This window comes from Onychostruthus taczanowskii, unplaced genomic scaffold (genome assembly GCF_017590055.1).
Source record: "Onychostruthus taczanowskii isolate IOZ18803 unplaced genomic scaffold, ASM1759005v1 scaffold186, whole genome shotgun sequence".
NCBI lineage: Eukaryota > Metazoa > Chordata > Aves > Passeriformes > Passeridae > Onychostruthus > Onychostruthus taczanowskii.
This window is the reverse complement of record NW_024499084.1, coordinates 410,589-423,887: the sequence shown is the minus strand read 5'-3', so window position 1 is coordinate 423,887 and position 13,299 is coordinate 410,589.

Below are 13,299 nucleotides of genomic sequence, written 5' to 3'. Positions count from 1 at the left end.
CCCTGGCATTGGCAATTCCAGAACAGCACAGCAGATGCCTTCTCAGATCCCCACTCCCTGAAAAGCCCTGCTGTCCCACCGGAGATTAAGGACTAGTCTCCTTGCTAGCAACACAGCACATGTCCTTGGCTGCTGAAGGAGCTCCCCTGCTGTGTGTAGAGGATGGGACCCTCTGTATGCACCATGTAGTATGCAGCAAATGGGCTCTTTCTCCAAGCCAGGGAGCTCAGATCCTGTGCTGCTGGAGTCTGGCATGGCTCCTTCTCTCCACTGTGGGCCACTGACCCAGTTTTAGTCATTGGTATTTAGATGTTTAATGAAGATTAGCTAGTGCTCAGGTAGCTATTATTTAGAATTTGTAATTACTATTAAATTATGAATGTGGGAAATGGATGGAGCTTGCACTCCCACACACAGAAAACCTAAAAAGACTGCTTTTCTTACAGCTACTGCCATCATCTTCATCTAGTGCTTATTCTTGTTTACCTTAAATACACTAAAAATAAAGTGAAATAAAATCCAGTACCAGAGCAGATTTTCTGAGACCGTTACCCAGAGCATCAAAGCTCCAAATAAAGCCTATGACAGAAGCTATGGAATTGCTGTATCTCACTACCTCAGCTGCCAGTAATGAAGTGGGGGACCAATGGGTGAGCAGGTATTTTACACTGCAGTCCCCTGAAGAAGAAATTACAGACCTGAACCCCATGCCCTAGGAAAAAAAAAAAGTCTGCCACAGTCCGAGAAATAGTGATGTCTCGTGTTTTAATGTCTCCTGTTTTGCTTTTCTGATAGCTATTACTTGTATTCTCGTTTTAAATATTAAGTCCTGAATACATACCTTGGACAAAAAATATTTGCTAGGCATTAGCAATGCCGGATGGGGCACGTTGGTCTGGCCACTTCTCCTGACTGCAGGAGCTTCCATATCCCCCCATCTTTGCTTCCAGGTAGGAGAGGTTTGGCTCAAAGATTTGGACACCTGCCTGGGGCCAACACACTGCTTATCCACCAAAGACCTCCTCTGTCACCTGAGACTTCTCACTTTCTGTCTCTGTACCTCCCTTTCCTCAAAGATGGGGATGCAATGGCCGAGTACATTAAAGATCAGTCAGTACTCAGATATTGCAGTAGGATAAATGAATGAAATAGGGGCAGGTAAGGCTGTGTATGAAACTGGGATCTAAAAATGCCTCTGCAGCTGCAAGAGGCAATGAATTGAGTGGAATTTGCATCCTATGCAAGAGAAATTATACAGACATGAGCACCTCAGACTCATTGTTCTTCTGATAGTTAAAATATCTGAAAACTTAATCCTCCACTAGAAAATCCCCTCCAGTTATTTAGAGGGTCTTGGTACTTCACTGTGCCTGCTTTTTGCCAGAAGAAAAATCCATTTGTTGGAAGGTGTTCTGGGTGTCTTTCAAATCTCTTAAAATTGCTCTGCCCCTAGGAACAACAACAAACCTCACTTTAGTGCCTAATGTTGAGCATTGCTGAATGAAGTAAAGGGATTTCAAAGCACGAGTTTTCTGCCTGTTCTGAAAGGTTGGGTAAGAGATCTGCAGAGGAGTTCTTCCTTCTTATGGGCACAGAAGCCCTACTGCCTCTAGGCAAGGAGCATCACGGCTTGCTTGCTTTTGAAAACTGTGGTGTCGTATCTGTGCCTTATGGGACAACACAAGGACAAGAAAACCTCAGGATGGTCTGTATTTCATTGCAGCAGGAGACCAGCCTGCCAGAAGGGCATGTGAGGTTCATGCTGTTTATGACGAAGATGAAGCTTGACAGCTTTATAAAAATGTAATTTGCTCCCCAAAAAAGCCAGCATAAGCACTTGCAGGTCTGAATTTCCCAGAAGATGAACAGCTTGAAAAGCTATTAAGCTTCTTAAAGAAATAATAAGAAATCAAAGCTTGAATGAAGAGTGTAGGAGAACTATACACAAGCCTGAATTTCTGTTCACTTCATTGTGTTCATGGGCCAAGGCCCCCCACATTTCCATAATCACCAACTGAACTTACTTTAAGAATAGCACATAACAAGGCAAGTAAAAAGCACACATTAAGGTTTTGAGCCATGGGGAAAACAAACTCTTGTTTGAAATAAGCTAAACATTTGAATATGTGGCCACAAGCTGGGGTTGGGCTCCAGAAGGGCTGCAACCATGACACAGTGAAGGAAGTGGGAGGAAGAAGGGAATGATGATTCACCAAGCCAGAGGCATGATATCAATTGGGGTAAGTCCCAGCAATGTCAAAACCTTGCTTGTTGTCCAGGTTGCTGTGGAGCAGCCTTATATTTGCACCTTTTAGCTCTATCCACCCCCACTCTGGCACTGCAGATGTTTTCCAGCTAACATTTCTGGAGGGATCAGGCTAGAAAAGCAGTAAGTAGGGAAAAGGCAATGGAAAAAGCTAATATGGAAGGGGCAATCAATAATAAATGAGATTCCAGAACTAAAGAGACCCTTCTCAGAAGTGGGCTGCTGGAAAGCTCAGAGGGGATCCAAGAGCATTATCTGTGCCATGCTTACTGGAGGGAGGGCAATGGAGTGTTTCTTTGCAGGGTATTTGTTCTTGCCTTTACCAATTACTACTGCTGTAATGAACTGCTACTGCTAATGAAATTTTAAAAATTTCATTAAATTAATGAAATTAAATTAATGAAATTAAAAAAAAAAAGAAAACAAACAAAAAAAACCCTCAAAAAACCCCAACCAACCAAAAAAACAAACAAACAAACAAACAAAACCCAAAAAAAACAACACCCCAACAAATAAAGTTGCTTTGGCTAGAATTAAGACATTACATGGAAGTGTTTTGAAAAGTCATATGAAGAAAAATGAACCCTTGCCATCTGAGCATCATTGGATTTGCAGCAGAAGAAGCTTTTGGAGAGACCATGCCTTGAGTGTCTTACTTTTTTGCAAGGGGGAAAAACTGTCCTTGCTGCCTGTTCTGGTATTAAAAATGTTAAGAAGGTCTAGTAAGAAATGATGCAGTGCTGCAGGCCAGGACACAGAACATCTTGGTGTGATAATAGTAACACATCAGGCATAGGGTACTGAGTATGTTACATATGTCTGGATATACCTATGATGTGCTTGTGCAGGCGAAAGCTATTAAAAATTATTAGCACTTCACATTTAAGTAGTCTATTCTTTGGAAAAGAAAGAGCAGCTGCTTCTGAGTCAAAGGGTTATTTATTTTTTTTTTTGTATCACAAAATCTAGACAAATACAAAATCTTTGTTTTCACTCTTCCAGATGAATCCTGCCAACTCGTTCAGCCTAAGGGCACAGCTCAGTACAAGGCATAGGCAGTATTAGAAGCCTAAACAGCAATAGCTTCATCTGCTATTCTGTTCCTTCCTTTGCAGTCACAATAATGAAATCCGGGGGGAATTAAACGTATCCTGGCTGCAGAGCCCATCAGCCAACCATTGTAATGTGGTTGTGAAATACAGAGCCACAGACTAGCAGCATAATTAGCTAATAAGATCAGTGCTCCATCATAACTCCATTTTAAACAGGCTGCTGATAGAGTAATTTTGACACCAAAATAGCATCACAGGAAATGCATATTCACTGGAACTCATTGCGCCTTTTATTAAGCAACAGCACAACACTACAAAGAAGCCAGATTTTCACTGGAGGCTGTCAGCAGGAGCAATTTCTCTGCTCAGACCCATGCTGATGAGAAAATTTTCCATGTCCCCTTTCCCCACGCAGAGCCAGAAGGGCATGGTTACATATGCCAGCTGTGAAGGTTGTAGGCTGCTCACAGCTTCCCTCATAGACCTCAGCCGGAAGAAAGACCATGGCTGTTCAGCAGCACACTGGCTCTGCCATATCCTTCATATATAACTCAACTCAGCTCAGTGTGTGTGTGCCATATTTATTCCTGTGGGACACTGGGCCTGTTCTTACCCCTGTGCATGAAGATCAGGAGACCAAATGCTAGACTGAGTGAGCTCCTAGAAAATGAAGGTAGCTTGGGCTGCTGGATCTCACCAGCAGCTCAGAGCTCATCAGGGAATGTAATTTAATGCCCTTTAATGCCCTGACAATGTACAACTGCTTCCCACAGCATGCAAGGATGCACAGCACACTCTGGGTTTGGAAGCTTCCCAGCAATGGTGTTCTCTCTCATGGTCCCAACTGGAGACTGAGTGCAGCTCTCTGAAAGGAAAAGGCAGCATTTTTTCTCCTCTAGTTTTTCTTGTAAGAACAAACTGCTCTCTTTTCTAGCTAGTCTAGGTTTTTATCAAACCAACAAAGGGCAGTTCATCTCCTTAGAGCCCACAACACGAATCTTTCACCACAAAAATAATCCCAGTGCAATGAAGTCTCCAGTCTTCAAAGGCACCTCTTGGGTCAGCTCCAGCTCTGGAAAGCCTTGTTCTGAGATGAGATGTGGTGCTGCAGCTTCGTGATGTGGTTTCCAGTGACCCTTCCTGAGATCTGCTCTCTTAGTGCCCCCTCTGCCTTCTGAGCCTGTCCTGAGGGTGGGCTCACGATGAGCCAGCATTGCCCCGAGCTTTGCCAGCCTCCTGCCTTAAAGGACTATTGCCAGCTTGATGAACTTCTGACCGATGTCAACCATTTGTGCCCCTCCTCCCTCCTCTTCCAAGGCAGGGCTGACTTGTGTCAGCATTTGTCCCCGCCACCGCCCATGGTGCACACACCTCGCGTGTTTTCTGTACTGGACGCGCCAGCCTATGAGTGCTGCCAGAAGCATGAACAGATGAGAAGCTCACCCCCTGACTGGCCCAGCCCAGAGTCAGGAGATGGTGCACAAAGCACTGGCATTGACAGTAGCTGACCTCCCCTGGCTCTTGTCCTTGCCTTCTCCTGCTGGCTTATCAGACTGAAACACAAGGTAATGCACCAGAGGTTATTGCTCTCCAGGAGGTAGCAGAAAATAGGTGTTTGGGGCAAAGGCGATCTGCTGCCTCTGAGTTTCAGTTACAGTTAAGTGTAGGAAAGGATTAGAACACCATTTCATGTTCCCCAAGTTCTTGTGCTTAAGGAGAGTTATGGCTCACCAAGTCCAAAAAGTGCTGTGGGTGGGTTTTTTGTTTTGTTTTTGTTTGTTTGTTTGTTTTCCTGCTGTGAATCTTCCTTTTGCTGTGCAGCCAGAATTCACTTCAAGATCTGAGAAGTTAAAGGGTCAGATCTTCATCCCTCACTGCTCCCTAAAATGGTCACACAAATATATGCAACAATGCATTCACAGAAGTGCAGAAACGTGGCTTTCAACCCTCTTTTTTTCCTTGAGGATTACATCCCTGAACCACCTTTTTTGCCTCAATTCAATCACTACAGTCCTATTTTTCTATTGTTTGAAAAGACAGCTGATCTTCATGCCACACAAACAACTCACGCTGTGCTTCTGCTGTCCACATGTTCAGCCACTTCCCTTCTACTTGTTTACCTTAAACTCCTTCTCTTCACTCCCCCAAACATTGCCCAGCTGTGCCTCCATTCAGTTCTCTGCTGTTCTCTGTGATTTTCCAAAACCATGCCCTTGCCCCCAGCCTTGAGTTCCATCCAAAATCTACACCTCTTGCCTCCATGATACTTCTCTCTTCTTCCAGCGCTCTCGGAATGTGAAGTGTCCCACAGTCAGGGTTGTGCTCTGACTCTTGCTTCTGCCATCTGGGACAAAGTTACTCATCTTTCCCTCTCTCTCGCTCTCTGGGGGTTTTTTTCAAGCTAGATATCAAGTTTGAGTGTCTCACAGTTTAAACATCCTCAAGGACAGAAAATAGAAGCTGTGTGCATTCTGCAGCTCTGGCTTGCCCCAGTAACTTCAGTGAAGGTAGGCAAATGGACAACAGCTTCCAGTCTTTGTCCTGCCTTTTACAGGATCAATCAATGGCCCTGTAGTTCTGCTGCTGTTTTAAACTATGATCCCCTTGCTTTGTCCCTGATGCCAGCAACAAGATATGTTGCTACCTGCTCGCATGTGCACCCTACAGTTCCTCTGTCTGTGTAGATGGAGTGCTTGGTAAGCCAGGGGTTTGACTCCAATATAAAATGTTATGGTGGAATTTCAACTGCGCTTGGCTCTGCCCCTCCCCATCCCCCCTNNNCCCCCCCACTTATTTGCACTACAAGCAGAGTGGAAAGTAGATATGCATAATCAAGTATTTTTGACCATGTCACCCTAAAATGAGTCGAACAGGGACCCAAAGAACTTATGCATGGTGTGTTTTAGTTGATTCTTCAAGAAGCATTTAAATGGAATTGCTAGTTGCAGGGTCCCTCACTGGCATAAGCAACAAATCCATAAATGCAATCTGTCTACATTGCACTCAGAATACGTAGAGAGATTCATGTCTAAAAACCTAAAGCTTTTCTTTAGAATGTGTTTTGTCTTGGGTCCACTTATAACTGAAACACTGTGATTTATTTGACATTCTTACTTTGAGAAGACATAAGGAGTTAGGCACTCCACACTGACTCCAGTAACACAGGGAGACTGACATTGGTTTCTGCAGGATTTCACTGCACTGTTCAAGTGAAAATCAAGAGCGCCCTCAAGTGCCTAGTGCTTTCAGTACATGACATTTTCAAATTAAAATTTCCTTCAATTAGTGACATTAGCAGAGCATAGTGCCACATGTTGTTACCCGCTTGTCCTCCAAGAGGCAGGTTGGCACACCCCCACGACCCTGGGCACACAGACCAACCTATGTGCAGGCTCTTCTAATGGCAGGTGTGCCCCTGCAGCCATCTCATGTTGTCCTCTTCTGCATGGACCCTCAGCATCCCCAGATGGGTGAGGGCTGTGGAGCTCAGGGCCAGAGAGGGACACTGAGGGACACTGGGGCATGGTGGGGACAGGAAGTGCAGCAATGAGTGCTCCTGGTGCACAGGTCTGGGGTATTTGTGGGGATATGGCAGAAGCCCTGAGACAATGCAGGTCACAGCAAAACCAGCAAAAATGCAAATTTGCCACCTCCATCACTCTGCCTTCTCTCTGCTCTTTGAACCTTTCACAAAGTACTTCAAATGTCCCCAACGACTTCAGTAAAACTCTACTTGCCTGAGCAAACCTGCAACTCCTTCAAAAGAAGACATACCCACAGGAGGGTTCAGTAAAAAATGCTATTAATTATAAATGCTTGTCAGTGATCAGAAAGCCACCCATTTGACCAGCTGGCCAGAAAATGGCAGGACTTTCAAGCCAGGCATGTTGAATTCACAGTAGCTGTAGTCACCTGTTCCTGTGAAGGAAGGTGTACACACTACACAAATGCTTTCTTGAGCACTATGACAGTCTGATTTGCATGGTAGATCTCTGGCAACACTTACACCTTCTAGAGGAGCACACTGTGAAGCTTCTTCTCTGATCAGAGTGGCCACCATGGCTATGGGAAGTCTCCAGCTAGGTGTAGCATGGTTCATTCTCCCCCAGAAAGCAGACAAATGCCATGGAGAAGTGAATCAGGAATGGCTGTATCTTCTTTCTTAAGATATGCTGATGGTGTTCCACTGTCGTTGCAACTGGCTGTCCTAGGGAGGAGAGTGCAGGGCTGTCACCAACTTCTCAGGTTTTCATACCACCCACATCTCCCAAAAGGAGAGGCAGGATTGCTGTTGAAAGGAATAAGATGAATGTGTCTTTACAAACAGACTGTGTGAATCTACTTGTAGACAGGGCCAGGGACTTTTAGATAAGGAAGTAATGGGAGAAACTATCAGTTTCAGAAAATTGACTAATTGACATGCATTGCTGCTCAGCCAATGTCATGCTAAATTCCTGAACTGAGAGAAGAAGAGGATTTAATAGAATATGAATATCATTTAATGTACAAGAAGGGGTTGCATATTAAGGGAGACATACAGTAGGCAAATCTGGAAGTGTGTACCTTGCATGTATCTCAGCCAATGGGAAAAGGAAGAGGGTGATGCAGCCAGGAAATTAGGAAAAAAAGGAGGCTGCAGCCTCCAACAATTTGAGAGACCCCATGGAGAAATGCCCCGTGGCCTCTCCCTTTGTTCGTTAATAAAGTTACAGGACTCCTCTGTTTCCTTTCAGGACATAAGCCGCTGGTGACGTGAATTTTTCTGTACACTGTCCCTGCCACAGCCCCCAGCTACTGCTGTGCCCAGGCAAGAGTCTCTGCATGCATGAGTGTCCTGCTCTGCCAAGTTTTCAGATGCCAGCATCCCTGTTCACTGTTAACTAGAAGGTAAAACGGCAGGTCATGGACTATGTTTGGCGCTACAGAAATCCTTTTAGGCACTGATCACAGGCAGGTAACTCACTGCCCTCCCCAACACCGGCAGACTGAGGAAGACACAGTGCCATCAGCTGGGCATTTGCAGCCACCTGCCCAGAGTCTGGGACACTTCCCTGCCAAAAGGCAGGGGTTTCATAAAACCAGGCCTTTTGGTGACTATGAGCTTTTTTGTGTGTGCAGTGTGCTATGGGGACAAAATATTTTGCTTGCGATTTGATTTGGGAACCTTTTTTAATGAAAAAGGAGGCACAGGCAGCAAGCTGGATGAATACTCCTTAAGCTTTAATAGCTGGGGGACTGCAATTGACTGTACAGCCCAGCAAAGTGCATACAGCCCTGGAATCCTCATTAATTATGCTCCTTCTCTTCCACATTGTAACTGGTCTTTCCACTGGAGTATGCCAGCGCATCTCTCCCTGGAGGTGAGAACTCATATTTCCTGCTCCCCACTTAACTCCTGCCTCTGACTGCCCACTAAAAAAATACAGGCAGCAGCAGAGCCTTTTCACAGGTGTGTTTGCTTTTATGCCATGTGAAAAACCTCCGCTTTTCTGCTCTTTTTCTTGCTGCTGCCTCTCAGTTTATCTCCTCACTCTGCCTGTCTTCTTTCTGCTCCTGGCTGGCTGCAGGGCTTCTCAAAATCTGGTTTTAAAATATGAAGTGACTTTTGGACTGTGTGGCCCTGGGCCAAGCTTTCATAGGCAGTGGCTGAGAAAATTCACTGCTTTTTGACATGGTCAAAGGTTATTCCAGTAGACATTTCGGCATGAAAAGAGCAACTTCAGAAAATGACAAAACTATGTGGTTTGAAGAACTCGGCCTTCATCTTCATAGGGGGATGACTCCTGAGCAATATAGGGTTTTTTCCACGTAACAGATCTTCTATTTCTTTCCAGTAGCTCTCATGAACTCCCTTGACTCTGTTTTATTTGAGTAGTGTATAGGGGTTTATCCTACCTGTATCGATATATCCTGGGCACTGGAGAATTCCCTCTGTCAGAGATTGGGAAGAAGCAGGAGTTGCATAGGTGAGGCAGAGAATTAAATTCACAGTAGTTGAGTGAAATTAAAGGACAAATTCTAATCAGCTGGGTCCTTCTGAAATTTACCCAGCAGAAACAGTATCAGGGGAACAAAATTCACAGCAGGGCAGTGTCCCAGAGATGGCACAAGCATGGTGGTGCATTTTAATACCAGCACCCTGCTCAAAACTGCTGTGACACCATAGAGCTGCACTCCAGCCAGTGGCTGTTCTGTGGCTGTGTTTGTGTCTGTGTCAAACGCCATCATTATGAAATTACAGTTTCCTTTCAAGACTGCAGTGTTGGTGGGGTTTTTTTGGTTTTTTTTTTTTTTTGTTTGTTTTTGTTTTTGTTTTTGTTTTTTTAAGTTTTCCTTTTTAGAACTTGGATTAGTGAACTCTGTGATTAAGCAAAGTAAACACGTATACACAATACTTAGAGACAGAATGCCTGGGGTTGGAAAGGACCTCAAAGAACCCACGGCAGGACAGCCGAGCCTCACATGACTGCGGCTGTTGCGATCCCACGTGGCACTCCGGGTGTGGGCACAGGCTCCCCGCGGCGGGACACCCCGAACTCGAACCAGCGGCCCAAGAGCAGCCGCCCGCCCGCCCGCGCTCCGGCTGCCGGCTCCGACTGCGCGTTCCCAGCGGGCATCCCGGGCGGGGGACGGCTTGTGCCTGCATCCCCGCGCCGCTCCGGGGGGAGCGCGGAGCTGCCCTCTGCCGCAGAACGTGGAATGTATCAAGACTGCCTTAAGTCAGAATGTGCTTTGGTGTAAGACCTTTGTATACTTTCAAGACTAATCAGCAAGGAAGGAGACCTAATCAGTGGAACTGGAAGCGACTAGCATCGCCTGGTTCAGGACATCCGGGAACTGAACATGACGAGATTTGAGGATGCAGGAAATCGGGATTGTTGATGTATGTCTGTTGTATACATTGATAACTTGGCAAAACGCTCAAGGTCTATGTGTCCTATAGCTTAACTATGTGCATTATAATACTTAAAATCACGCGTTTTTCTAGAGCAAAAAAAAAACCACGGACCAGCTGAGGACTCTCCTCTTGGGCATGCGTAGAAGTTATCTGGGCTATATAGCGTATGGAAATTTACGAGCTAATCGTGACAGCGTGGCTGTGCTTGGCAAGTCACTGACTCCGAGCTAGTGCGTGTAAAAAATGTAGGGGAAGGTCCGACAGGGCGCGCTCCATCTCTGGAATACCAGCAGGCTTGCGCAGCTCTGAAATAAACAACCAATACCTCTTTTGAGTGTATAATTACTGGCTTGTGGAGGGGAGTCCGGTTTTGTGAAGATCGCTCTCACGGCTGAGGAATGAGAAGGGGAGGTGCATCCTCAGATTTTAGGAACAAGCATAGGAAAAACCACAAACCTTTCCATCCGCTCCAGGATTGTTGTGTTTCTCCAGCTTGCTATGAAAAGCACGGTTATTGAAAGCTGCTGGCATTTACTTTTTTTCCTGTTAAAATGGCAGGAAGCTAGGGATATGTATTCATAAGAAGTGGCTTGTTTTGCTTCCGCTCTGAGTAGGTGACTCTGTTAAACTGTGACCTTGTGAATTTTGGCTGCCATCCTGCCTGTCCCACTCACACTTCCCTCCAGCACAGCTCTCACCTAAGAAGGATGTTTTTTTCAAAGGCTCGATTCAGATTGGTGGATTCCACTCTCTTGCAACCATGACTTAAACCAGGAACTTATCAATGCCAGCCACAAGGTTAGTCTGGTTCTTGGCTTTATAGGCAAATTATGGAAAACCCACCCACAGGGGACAAGTGGTGAGAGCACAACCCATGTTAGATGTCCTAAACAGTGATGGGACAACCCATCCTACACAGATATGGATCCTGGGATTCCCAGGGTAATGCAAAGGTTGTCATTAACCACCTAGTTGATCAAGGGAAGCCAGTTGATGTAATCTTTTTGAATTTCTGTAAAGCTTTGGATACTGTCTCTCAGGACCCTTCTGGAGAAAATGTCCAGCCCACACATCATGTGGTGGGTGAGCAGCTGGCACATGTTTCAGGCACAAAGGGCTACAGTGAATGGGGTGGCATCAGACTGATGTGACCTGTCACTAGTGGGGTTCCACTGGGCTCCATCCTTAGCCCTGTGCTCTTCAACATCGTCATTAGTGATATGAACATTTGAGGACATTAAATTTGTTAATGTCCTCATCTGAACATTAAATTTGTTAATGATACTAAAATGGAAGGAGCCATTGACTCCCTGGAAGGCAGAGAGGTCCTGCAGGGAGACCTTGACAAATCAGAGGTCTGGGCAATCCCCACCTGTGTGAAGTTTAACAAGGAAAAGTGCTGGATTTTTCTCCTGGGATGGGGCAACCCTGGGTGTGTTTATAGAGTGGGAAATCAGCTGCTGGAGAGCAGTGCCATGGAAAGGGAACAGGCAGTCCTTGTCAAAGGCAAGTTGAATATGAGTGAGCAGTGCCCTGGCAGCCAGGAGGGCCAACTCTGTCCTGGTGTTCATCAGACACAGCATGGGCAGCCAGGCAAAGGAGGGGATTGTCCCACTCTGCTCTGGACTGGGGCAGCCTCACCTTGAGCACTGGGGACAGTTTCAGGTGCCACAATATAAAAAAGATATAAAGCTGTTGAAGAGTCTCCAAAGGAGACATATGAAGATGAAGGGTCTAGAGGGGAATCCCTTCCAGAGCAGCGAGGTTACTTGCTTATATCAGCCAAGAGAAGAGAACACAGCAGAATGCAACTTCCTCATGAGGAGGAGCAGGCTGATCTCTTCTCTGTGATGACCAGTGGGAATGGACCAAGGGAATGTCCTGAAATTGTGTTAGGGGAGGTTTAGGTTGCATACCAGGAAAAGGTTCCCTCCCACAGACGGTGGCTGGGCGCTGGAACAGGCTCCCCAGGGAAATGGTCACAGCACCAGCCTGACAGAACTCAGGAAGCATTTGGACAGTGCTCTCAGGTACATGGTGTGATTCTTGGGCTGTATTGTGCAGGGCCAGGAGCTGGACTCGATCATTGTGGTCCCCTTCCAACTCAGGATACCCTAGGATTCTTTTAGAACTTTAAGAGTCATAAATGTCTCTTATATCTAATCTAACCTTGTCTTCTGTCAGTGTGAAGTCATTCCCTATGTTCTGTCCCTACATGCCCATGTAAAAATTTTCTCTCCACCTTTCTTGTAGATACCCTTTAGGTACTGGAAAGCTCCTCTAAGCTCTCCCTGGAGCCTTCTCTTCTCTTCTCTTCTCTTCTCTTCTCTTCTCTTCTCTTCTCTTCTCTTCTCTTCTCTTCTCTTCTCTTCTCTTGTGAAGATCCTCAGTTCTCTCATTCTTCACAGGAAAGCTATTTCATCCCTCTCTCCAGTTTTGTGGCACTCCTCTGGACTTGTTGTGGAAGAAGTCTGTGTCAATGAGTGTGATACTTACTGCTGGCACTGGGTTTGTGGGGTTTTTGTTCATATGATGGAAAGGTACCTGTTAACTGCAGAAATAGCCTGGTTAGCCAGTGTGGCTGAGGATGGATGGATTCAGACCCCTGGTTCTCTGAGAGGTCAATTGAGAGACCAGGGATCACTTCTCTACCCATATGGTAGAGAAGAATTTTGACTTTAGGTGGGAAAGAAATTTTCAAAACTAGAAATGTGTCTCATTCAAAGTAGTTACAAAACATCTTCAGAGGTGATGTACTTGGCAGTGGAGGATATCTGTGACAAGACTATTCACTGCCTTTAAAAATATCTGAACAAGCCTATTTCCTTCTAAAGATCCAAGGGCAGCACATGCTCTAAGAGTTGATGGCATCACAGCTTTATTTCTCACTTGTAATTACTTGTTTCCCAGCAGTCCAGTGGCATCTCTCCTGAGCAGTGCAGCTGGCCAGACATCCCTCCTAATGGAGTAATATAACAAAAGCCTCAGTCAGGATATAACTGTGTATTTTGGAGACAGAGCAGAGCATGGTATCAATCAACAGCTCTGCATGTTCAATTAAAGCAAAAGATAACTCAAAGACT